Here is a 12,241-nt window from a genome sequence, read left to right as displayed (position 1 = left end):
AGAAAGACCTCATATGTACCAAAATATCCATAGCAATACTTATCATGTTAGTAAAATAGTCTTTTTCCCCCCACCTGGTGATCAGAAAAAGTGATACAGGGACACTCTCAAGGTTTTTTTTTTTCTCTCTCTTTTTTTTTAAATGTTTATTTATTTTTAGGTTTCAACATTCATTTACACAAGATTTTGAGTTCCAAATTTTCTCCTCATCTCTCCTGTCCCTCCAGCCTCAAGATGGCATACATTCTGATTGTTCCTTCCTCCAGTCTCCCCTCCCTTTTATCATTCCTCTCTCTTATGCCCTTCTCTTTTACTTTCTTGAAGAGCAAGATAGATTTCTATACTCCCATTGCCTGTGTATCTTATTTCCCAGTTGTATGTAAAAACAATTTTTTAACATTTGTCTTTAAAACTTTGAATTCCAAATTTTCTACTTCTTCCCTTCCCACCCACTCTTATTGAGAAGGCAAGCAATTCAATATAGGTTATACATGTGTAGTTATGCAAAACTCTTCCATAATAGTCATGTTGTGAAAGACTAACTATATTTCCCTCCGTCCTATCCCACCCCTCAATTATTCTATGACCCTGTATCTTCTCTAAAATGTTTGCTTCTGACTTTTCCCCAAATTTATCCCCACTTCTATCATTTCTCCTTCTATCCTCTTCCCTCCTGCTTTCCTGTAGGGTAAGACTCCCAAATGAGTGTATATATTATTCCCTCCTAAAACCAAATCCGATGAGAGTAAGATTCACTCATTCCTTTTTCACCTCCCCCCTCTTCCCCTCCATTGTGAAACCTTTTTCTTGCCTCTTTTATGTGAGATAATTTACTCCATCCTAGCTCTCCCTTTCTTTTTCTCCCAATATATTCCTCTTTCACTCCTTAATTTTATTTTTTAGATACCATCCCTCATATTCAACTTACCCTGTGCCCTCTATCTATCTATCTATCTATCTATCTATCTATCTATCTATCTATCTATCTATCTATCTATCTACCTACCTACCTACCTACCTACCTACCTACCTACCTACCTACCTATCTGTCATCTATCTATCTCCTCCAACTACCCTAATATTGAGAAAGGTCTCATGAGTTACAAATATCATTTTTGTATGTAGGAATGTAAACAGTTCAACTTTAGTAAGTCCCTTGTGATTTCTCTTTCCTATTTACCTTTTCATGCTTCTCAATTTTTGTATTTGAAAGTCAGGTTTTCTATTCAACTCTGGTCTTTTCAACAAGAATGCTTGGAAATCCTCTATTTCACTAAAGTTCCACTTTTTCCCCCTGGAATATAACACTTAGTTTTTCTGGGTAGGTTATTCTTGGTTTAACCCTAGCCCCTCTGACCTTCAAAATATCATGTTCCATGCCCTTAGATCCCTTAATGTAGAAGCTTCTAGATCTTGTGTTATCCTGATTGTATTTCCTCAATATTTGAATTGCTTCTTTCTGGCTGCTTGCAATGTTTTATTCTTGACGTAGCAGCTCTTGAATTTGACTACAATATTCCTAGGAGTTTTCCTTTTGGGAACTCTTTCTGGAGGTGATCAGTGGATTCTTTCCATTTCTATTTTACCCTCTGGTTCTAGGAATATCAGAGCAGTTTTCCATAATTACTTGAAATATGATGCCTAGGCTCTTTTTTTAAATCATGGTTTTCAGGTAGACCAATAATTTTTAAATTATCTCTCCTTGATCTATTTTCCAAGTTAGTTGTTTTTCTAAAGAGATATTTCACATTGTCTTCTATTTTTTCATTCTTTTGGTTCTGTTTTATAATTTCTTGATTTCTCATAAAGTCATTAGCTTCCATTTGTTCCATTCTAATTTTGAAGGGATAATTTTCTTCAGTGAACTTTTGGAACTCCTTTTCCATTAAGACAATTCTACTTTTTAAGGCATTCTTCTCCTCATTGTCTTTTTGGACTTCTTTTGCCATTTGGGTTAGTCTATTTTTTAAGGTGTTATTTTCTTTAGTGTTTTTTTTTTGGTCTCCTTTAGCAAGCTGTTGACTCAATTTTCATGATTTTCTTGCATCTCTCTCATTTTCTCTTCCCAATTTTTCCTCTACTTAACTTACTTGATTTTCAAAATCCTTTTTGAGCTCTTCCATGGCCTGAGACCAATTCATATTTTTCTTGGAGTCTTTTGACATAGGAATTTTAACTTTGTCTTATTCTGGTTGTATGTTTTGATCTTTGGCATCAAAGTGAAATTCTGTAGTCTGAGTTCTTTTATGTTATTTACTTATCTTCCCAGACAAATATTTGACTTTCTAACTCTTTGTTAAGGTAGTTTCTCTGCTTCCAGTGGGAGTGGAGGTGGGTGTACTGTCACAGGCTGCAGGAATTTTATATCAGCTGCTTGATCCTCCATCATCGGTTAGCCCAGAGCTCCTGATACAGCCTCTGTTGCTGCTGCTGCCACTGCTTGCTGTCACTGCCACCACCCCCACTGCCCTGAGGCCAGGGCTGGTCCTGGCCAGACCATACTCCTCTTTCACCCAGGTCCTAAAGAGTTTTCCCATTGACCATTTTGGTGTTTGTGGGTGGAGAAGTCTGGAAATTGCCACAGCTGTCAATGATTCAGTCCCCTGAGGCCTGTTCTGACCCTGTCTGTGTGGTGCCACACATACCAGACTATACTCTGCTCTCTGCCCGGTGTGATTGACCTTTCCTGTTGACTTTCCAGGGTTGTCTTGGGCTGGGAATTTGTTTCACTCTGTCATGTTGTGGATTCTATAGCTCTGGAATTTGTTTAGAGTCATTTTTATAGCTATTTGGAGAGTTTTGGTGGAGAGCTCAGGGAAGTCCCTGCTTTTACTCTGTCATCTTGGCTCCACTCTCAAGGTCTCTCTTAAGGACTTTGGAATTGATTGTGTGATATGGGAGACACTGGCACAGGACCTCCCAGAATGGTGTGCCCACATCAGAGAAAGTGCTGTGTTCCAAGAGCAAAACAAAATTGAAACAGCTCAAAGGAAATGCAGAATGAGTAAATTTGGAGTATTCACCCCAAATGTTCACATGGACTATTTGTGCCCCTGTGGTAGAGCATTCCAAGCTTGTATTATTCTGATCAGCCACAGTCAGGCACATTAAAACTTGACTCTAGTGCAATGATGCTATTTTGGTTCTCTTAATGAAGGAAGGATAACAACTAATCAACCAACCAACCAATAATGATAGTAAAAAACTGGGAAAAAATGGGCTCTAATTGTTTGGGAAAAAGTTGAAGAAATTGTTATATATGATTGTAATCAATTGCTATTATGCCAAAGGAAATTCAACTGTGGGTTCATGTTTTCAGAATGACATTGGCCAACTGGGAGAGTATCCAGAGTAGGACAACCAGGATAGTTAAGTGTCTTGAGTTCATAACTTATGAAGATTGATTTGTTGAAGGAAATGAAGATGTTTAGCCTGAAGAAGAGAGGACTAGGCATCTTGAGAGTTGTATTCAAGTAGCTGGGGGCTATCCAATGAGGGAGAGTTTAGACATGTTCTTTTTGACTCCAAAGGGCAGAACCAGACCCAAATGAGTAGAGGTTCCAAAGAGGAAACTTTAGGCTTGATTTCAGGAAAATTTCCTAAAAATTACAGGTGTTTGAAAGTGTAACTTTCTATCATGAGAGGTGGTGGGGTTCTACTCCTTGGGGAAATAAATAAATATCCTTGAAAATTTTGAAGAGATAGACTTAGAAATATTGAAATAGTGTGAAAACAATATGATTTTAGTATCAGAAATTGTAATCTTATTTTTCCAGAAGACAGCCTGAATATTACCTCCTCCATGAAAGAATAAAAAAGCATTTATTAAGTGCTTACTGTATATAGAACACTGTGTCAAATGCTGAGGATACAAATTGAAAAACAGGTGGTCCCTGCTCTCATGGAGCTCACATTTCTAATAGGGGGAGACAAAATATACACACACATATATAGACATACATATACATACACATAAATACATATACATATATATATATATATATATATACACACAGTTGATTGGTTGATATGTATATGAGTAAATGTATATACCTACATAAAACATATGCATATGTATGTGCATATTTAATTTATTATTTCACACATACACACACACACACACACACACACACACACACACACAACCAGGTGGTGGTGGTGGTGGTGGTTGTCTTTTGTTCTTGAAGAGGACCAAAATGACATCACCATGATAAAGTGAAGTTTCATTGTGTCCAACTGTGGCTGATCAGACCAATATGAGCTCAGAATGCTCTACCACAGGTTGGGCACAGATAGTCTGTGTGAATATTTGGGGTGGTTACTCCAAATTTGCTCATCTTATGTTTCCTTTGTGCTGCCTTAATTCTACTCTGCTCATAGAGCACAGCACCTTTTCTGATGTGGGCACGCCATGCTGAACAGTCCTGTGCCAGTGTCTCCCATGTTGCACAATCAAATCCAAAGTTCTTGAGAGTGTCCTTGTATTGCTTCTTCTGACCACCATGTGATAACCAGCCCCATGAGAGTCTTTTTGGCAAGCGCACATTTTGCATTTGAACAACATGGTCAGCCCACTGGAGTTGCACTCTCTGAAGCATAGTTTAAATGCTTGTCTGTTCAGCTGGAGTAAGAACTTCAGTGTCTGGTACCTTATCCTGCCAGGTGATCCTCAGAATCTTCTTAAGACAGTTTAAATGGAAGCGATTCAGTTTTCTGATATGGCGCTGGTAGACGGTTCATGTTTCACAGGCATACAACAACACACATACACACATATGTATATATACACACATACACATACATACATACAAACATATACTTATACATATATATCAGGGTTCAGCTCTAAAACAAATAGAAAAGTCACCATATAGTCCTTACAGTGCAGCAGCAAAGCTACTTCTTTTAAAACATCATTTCCATGGATAAAACCTTGTTTCTGACAGTATCAAAGGCTTTGATGGTAATTACTGGTTTGGGCATTTTTTTGGCTCTTTAGTAGCAGTGTCTGCTGAGAAGGTGGGGGCAATTATACCTGCAAAGGAAGTTGCCAGGTGGCTTGTACACAATGGTTGTTCCCCTGTATGATAGTTCTGGGGGCTGGTCTGGAAGCTGGATCATGGGTCTTGGCAAGGGAGGTGGTGCTGGTATTTCCAGGGTTTGTGGGTCTACCTGCCTATTGGTGATCAGTTTATGTGGTTGTCAGTAGCAATGGTGGGCCCATTCTCCATGAGGGTGCTCATCTTAATGATGTCCATAGGGACCTGTCTGGAAACAGAGTGAGTGGTTTGGGGGATGCTGATATTTCCAGGGCTCTAGAATTGCCTCTACTGGGGTTTCAAGGCAAGTCTAAGTGGTGGCAGTGGTTTGATCCACTTTCATGAAGCATTATCTGATTATTCCTGCCCATATTGATATGTCCCCTCTCTTATCTACTCTAACACTTAGTATAGTTTGAACTGTACAATTTAATTCCATTCCAAAAGCAGTTATTAAACATCTACCATATATAAAGCATTGTTAAGCACCAAGGGAGACATAATGATAAATAATACATTGTTTCTACCCTCAGTGAGTTTATATTGCAAGTGAGGATATGACATGAACAACTTCATTACAAAATATGATAAAGTACCCAAATAAAGTTTAAGACTTCCTCTAGTTTTCTCATCATGGTCTTCATCCTACCGACCCCACCAGATATAAGGTGAAACACTATTGGTTCTTCCTGTTCTGATAGGTGAGATTTTTGTCTTTTTTAGCCATGAACCAGGCCACCCCAGGACTCTGAGCAGTTTTATCTGTCCTGATAGGTAGGGTACCCTTATTCTCCTTCCCCCTTCCAGTATTCCTTTGTCTATTATCTTTCTCCATTAGAATGTGAGATTCTTTAGGGCAGGGACTATCTTGTCTACTTCTGTATGTTGCCTGACGTGTGGTGCTTATTAAATCTGCTCTCTCTCTCTCTCTCTCTCTCTCTCTTTCTCTCTCTCTCTCTCATTTAAAGTCCTCATGCTCTGACTGGGGATAATCAGGAAAAACATCATGGAGAAAGAACACTTGAACTGGGCCTTGAAGTACAGGTAGAATTTCCATTCATGGTGCTTATTAATTTATTTTTTCAAGGTGTTTATTATCTCTTATTGTTTCAATATGTATTTATTTTATGTCAGCTAGATTATAAACTTTTCTGTAATATTTTTGTCTATTTCCTAGCACTCAGTGGTCCTAAAATAATAGTGAGCATGTAATAGGTGATTAATATAAATTGATTGATCCCCAGATTAACTAAAGTGAGCACTGATTTTGTTAAAAAAAACCCAACAAACCAAAAACCAAAATCCAACCCCCCAAATCATATCTATATCATCTATATCAATATTGATACCAATATGAGACCTGTTATTTCATTGACATAGGGTATTTTAATGAGGAAATTCCCTATATCAATGCAGTTCAGCACCTGCTTGAAAATCCATGATCTCAGATGGTCATTAGAGGCACCTGAGAAGATAAGTGACTTGCTTAAGGTCTCTCAGTGAGTAGGTTTCAGAGGGAGCCCTGAAATCTAATTTTTCTTGACTTTCAAGGTCAACTTGTTCACTGCTTGTCATTGTTAAATTATATACCAAGAAAAGATGGAGGAGAAGAGCAATATATTTCACCCAGTGTGCTCAGAATTCTGTCCAATTTAATTTGGTCTTGGAAACCACGCATGATTGGGTCCAGTTACTTGGATAGGAGTGAATGAAAGGTTGTTGTTGTTCAGTCATGTCTGACTCTTCATGACCCCATCTGGGGGTTTTCTTGGCAAAGACACTGGAATGGTTTGCTCATTTTACAGATAAGGAAACTGAGGTAAACAGGTTTAAGTAACTTTGTCCAGGATCATGCAACTAGTAAGTATCTGAGGCCCAATTTGAATTCAGGAAAATAAGTTTTCCTGATTCCAAACCAGGTACTGTATCTACCTTGCAATCTCACTGCCCCAGGAACATCAGGTGCTGAAAGTATGGTGATAATGTTGACTAATAGTTCACATTTATGTAATGATCTTAGATTTACAAAGCACTTTATACACATAATTTCATTTGAGAATAGAAAAAGCATTTGACTGGAAGTCAGGAGGATTCCATTATAGCTCCAACTCCACCATTAACAAGCTATAGGACTTTGGATAAGGTCCTCCCCCCCAATCCCCAATCAAGATAAGGGTGTAAGTCTAGACAATCTGTAATGTCCCTTCTAAGTCCAAGTATTTATGAATCAGTTACATGATATCTGATTGTAATATAAAGCATAGCTTCAGTTCCCACACCTCAACACTCTGGAAGCAAGTAGAGACGCCAACATATTGATCATTTTTCCAAGTTAATGATGTGGTGAGAAGAAAGCAGACTGGACAATCTTACTTTGATCTTCCATTTACTAGTTGTCCAATTTACAAATGACGGGGAAGTTACCCATCCTCCTTAGACGATCAAATGTGGGTAACAACACCAAGACGGTCTTACCTTCTAAGGGCTGGCGAGAGAAAATGGCTTGAAAAATTGTAAAGTGCTATAGAAATGTGAATGATTAAATATTGGTCTAGACCTGTTGTTTTATTATGTAAAGAAGCTCCTGGTAAGGAAACTGCCTTGACCAAAGCACATCAGGGCTGGCTCTGCAATTTATTGTTTTTATTTGCAATTTAAATGTGCAATTTATTATATTTATTAATTGTAATTTATCTTAGAGAGCTGCTTGAAAAATTGAGTTTAAATGAGTTGCCCAGGGTCACACCTCAAGTATGTGCCATTGTACATTTAGATTGTGTGTGTGTGTATGTATGTGTGTAGATTAGAAGCTATAGTTCCCTATTCCCCACGCCAAGTTGCCTTTCTAATCTACACATACACACACACACATACATATATACATATACATATAAACGTATGTACATATACATAGATTTACAATATTATATTCAATATTGCCTGCAATTTAAAAATAAAACAGAACTGCTTTTAAAAAGGAAAATGTTTTTATGTTTTAAGCAAGTTGGTAGTTGAGTGCGGGGAATGGAGTCAGGAAGACCTGTGTTTAAATTTAGCCTCAGATGCTAGCTATGTGACCCTGGGTGAGTTACTTAATTCCTGTGGGCCTCAGTTTCCTCATTTGTAAAAAGGGGATAATAATAGCATCTACGTGCTAGGATTATTTAGAAAATCAAATAAAATAATAGTTATAAAGCATGTAACACTTGGAAGGCATTTAACATATACTTATTTTTACTTGTTTATTTTAAAATTTCCCTTCTTTTTCCTCTCAAACCTCAGCACCTAGCTTGTTTCAGAAATGACCTGAGTTAACCCAGTTTCAGCTGTGGGCCTGGGTTAGATTATTATCTGGAAACGAGCATAGGAGACAATGCCTGCCTCAAGTCTATTGTGCTCTGCCCCTTTGTAGTCTTACTGGATAAATGTCATATTATTGGAGATTTGACATATTAGAGGTTTGATAGGTAGGAAGCTCTTTTACCTTCATATGTGATTCATCAATTCCCCAAGATTTATCATTGGACAAAGGTTTTTAGCAAACAAAATGATAATTCACAATGGAGTAACTCCATGACAGGCCACTGAAAACATCAATCCTTATAGCATTCTTTACAATTAAGATCCTTCCTTCCTCTTACCATTATCTCTAAAGTCATTTGGAAGATAGATTCTGATAATTTGCATACCTTAGTGCTCTGGATTTTGAACAGTTTGTAAGTATTGTTACTGGACAGCATTGTTAAATATTGGGTCATTGGAGCTGACTGGAGATGAAAGAATGATAAAAGCATTTCTTGTTTACTGTGTGCCAAGTCCTATTCCACCAGAGGAAGTCTTCATATGCTTGGGGTAGACGACCCCCTAACTCACCAGTGGTTTTGAGACTCCTTGGTTACTCTCAATCTGGTTTGACTAATCTGCCAAAACGGTTTATGAGGGTGTGGCTGCTTCACAGGCTGCAGCTTCTTGGAGTCACAGGTGAGCATTGGGTGGAAGAGGTGAACATCAAAGGTGAAAAGAACCTCAAAAAGGGCTTGATAGTCATCACACCAAGGTATAGGTCCTCCCTGAACACACTTGCTCTTATGCTTTTTAGCATGATGTTTTCAGCTATGCTGTCAAATGCTTTCAATGAGGATGAACACAGCATCAAGGTCAACTACCATACTGATGGTGAGTTCTTCAATTTGAAAAGGCCAAAGTGGAGGGAGTGCTGGTGCATGATTTTCTGTTTGCAGATGATTGTGCACTCAGTGCAGCCTCTGAAGTTGAGATGCAGCAAAGTATGGATCAATTCTCTGCTGCTTGTGCTAATTTTGGCCTAATAATTAACACCAAGAAAACACAGGTGCTCCATCAGCCACCACCACACCATCCATATGTGGAGCCATCAGTCACAACGAATGGAGAAGTTTTGAATTCTGTGAATAAATTCACTTACCTTGGTAGTGTACTTTTCAGGGATGTACACATTGACAATGAGGTTGATGCATGCATTGCCGGAGCTAATTCAGTGTTTGGGAGGCTCCAAAGAAAAGTTTGGGAGAGAAGAGGTACTAGACTGACTACCAAATTGAAGGTCTACAGAGCTGTTGTGTTGACCTCATTGTTGTATGTCTGTGAAACATGGACAGTCTACCAATGCCATGCCAGGAAACTGAATTGTTTCCATTTGAACTGTCTTAGGAAGATTCTGAGGATCACCTAGCAGGATAAGGTATCCTTGCGCAAACTGAACTACCAAGCATTCAAACTATGCATCAGAGGGCACAACTCTGATGGTCTGGTCACGTTGTTTGAATGCAAAATGTGCACTTGCCAAAAAGACTATTTTATGGAGAACTCTCATGGGGCAGGTGATCACATGGTGGTCAGAAGAAACAATACAAGGACACTCTCAAGGTCTTTCTCAAGAACTTTGGATTTGACTGTGCAACATGGGAGACACTGGCACAGGACAGCTCAGCATGGCATGCCCACATCAGAAAGGGTGCTGTGTTCTATGAGCAAAGTAGAATTGAGACAGCACAAAGTAAACATAGGATGTGCAAATTTGGAGCGCCCACCCCCAAAATTCATACAGACTATCTGTGCCCAACCTGTGGTAGAACATTCTGAGCTAGTATTGGTCTGATCAGCCACAGTTGGACACAATGAAACTTCACTTTATCATGGTGATGTCATTTTGGTCCTTGAGGCCCCAGAGGGTCACATATGGCCTTGAGGCTGCAAGTTCCCCACCCCTTGTCTATACATTTCTGTGTGTATGTCATATCCCCAAAATTAAAGTTTGTCTTCTGGGAAACTGATAAGACTCCATCATGAATTAGGCAGCTAGGTGGTGCAGTGGGTAGGTGGAATTGGGAAGCTATTTTTCAGTCATTTTTTGTCATGTTGACTTTTTGAACCATTTGGGGTTTTCTTGGCAAAAATATTGGAGTGGTTTGCCATTTCCTTCTCTAGCTCTTTTTACCAATGAGAAAACTGAGGCAAATAGGATTAAGTGACTTGCCCAAGATCACGCAGATAGTAAGTGTCTAAGGCCACACCTAAGTTCAAATGTGAATTCAGATCCTTAACTAGATATATGATCCTGGGCAAGTCACTCTATTTGCCTTAGTTTCCTCATCTGTAAAATGAAGATAATAATAGCACTTACCTTCCAGAGTTGTGATGACAAGGTGAGATAATATTTGTAATGTGGTTTACAAATCTTGTAGTGGTACATAAGTACTACCTTTTATAATGAAGACGATGTGATTGGAAAAAGAAGTGGGTGGGTCTGGTCATGTAATGAGAGTAAAGGACAGGCTAAATGCTACACTGGTATCCATAAAACATTAAAAGAATCAGAGGAAGGGTGGATCCTCTATGGTAATTCTATGGAAACATGTGGATGAGAAACTTGCAGAATAGAGGTATTGGTATCTGTAACAGTGAAAGGAGTCCCCTCACTGGAATGATTAGGAATTCATTGAAATATAGAGGTATATGGCAGGGCCCAAGATTAAATAATAAAGAATTTGGAAGATCAATGAGTGAATATGCTAATTAGAGTTTTATTCTTCAATCCAATCTGATTTAAACATAATTTTCATTGATTTAGAGCAGGAATGGATCCTGGAGGCCACCTAAAGATCACCCTCATTTCATAGATAAAGAAGCCAAGGTTTAGAAAAGTTAAAGGATTTACCCACAGTCCCAAGGCTAACTAGTGTCACAGGCAAGGTCTGAATCATTGCCTTCTTGACTGTATCCAGTACTATGCCACGCTGCCTTTCTATTACATTATTCTACCTTCATTAAAGCTGATATGAGTTTTTACAAGTACATGATACTGAACTTGTAATTTTTACAAGTATATTTGAATTTTACACCTTGAATTTCAAAACAGGGACCTAGGTTCTATCAGTTTCTATGTACTCATAGTTATAGCCAAGGGATCTGCTCTTGCTGGGCAGCTAGGTGATAACAATGGATAGAGTAATAGGCTTGGATCAGGAAGACTCAACTTCCTGAATTCAAATCTGGCCTCAGACATTTAGTAGCTGTGTAATCTTGGGCTTAATCCTGCTTGCCTCAGTTTCTTCATCTGTAAAATAAGCTGGAGAAGGAAATGGCAAACCCTCCAGTATATTTGTCAAGAAAACCCCCAATGGGATCACAAAGAGTTTGAAATGATTGAACAACAATACCCTCTTCTTACTTTTATACATTCATATTCTTCATGATAGAAGTATATATAGAAACTTGATTTTATAAATTTGCTTATTTCCCCCCTTTGTTACACATCAGTAGTGGGAGTTCTGTCTGTGTCTCACAATATGTGGAGAAAATTTCTAAGATATTTGTGAGTACTGCCAGTGTCCCCTGGCCAGCAAGGTACTCTTTGAAAATCGAAATCTGGAGATATTCTCAGCTGCCATAATTCAAATAAATTGTATTAGACAAAATCTGATCTTCTCAATGTCATTTTTGTTTGCTTTGTACTGGTATATTTTACAGGGAAGGTGGGGTGCACTAGCAGCCAGAGCATATACCTCTCCCAGTGTCTGAACAAGAGAAGAAAGTCTAGATTAAGTCCTGTGGGGCACAGGGCTTCTGGTGTTTATGGTCACAGGCTCTTACTTTCTTCTGGTAAGCCATGCTGGAAATGCACACTCACTGCAACCAGTGCCTCTGCTTTCACAGACCCATAC

The sequence above is a fragment of the Notamacropus eugenii genome, chromosome 3 (assembly GCF_028372415.1).
Source record: "Notamacropus eugenii isolate mMacEug1 chromosome 3, mMacEug1.pri_v2, whole genome shotgun sequence".
NCBI classification, from domain to species: domain Eukaryota; kingdom Metazoa; phylum Chordata; class Mammalia; order Diprotodontia; family Macropodidae; genus Notamacropus; species Notamacropus eugenii.
Note: the sequence above shows the minus strand (reverse complement) of the source record.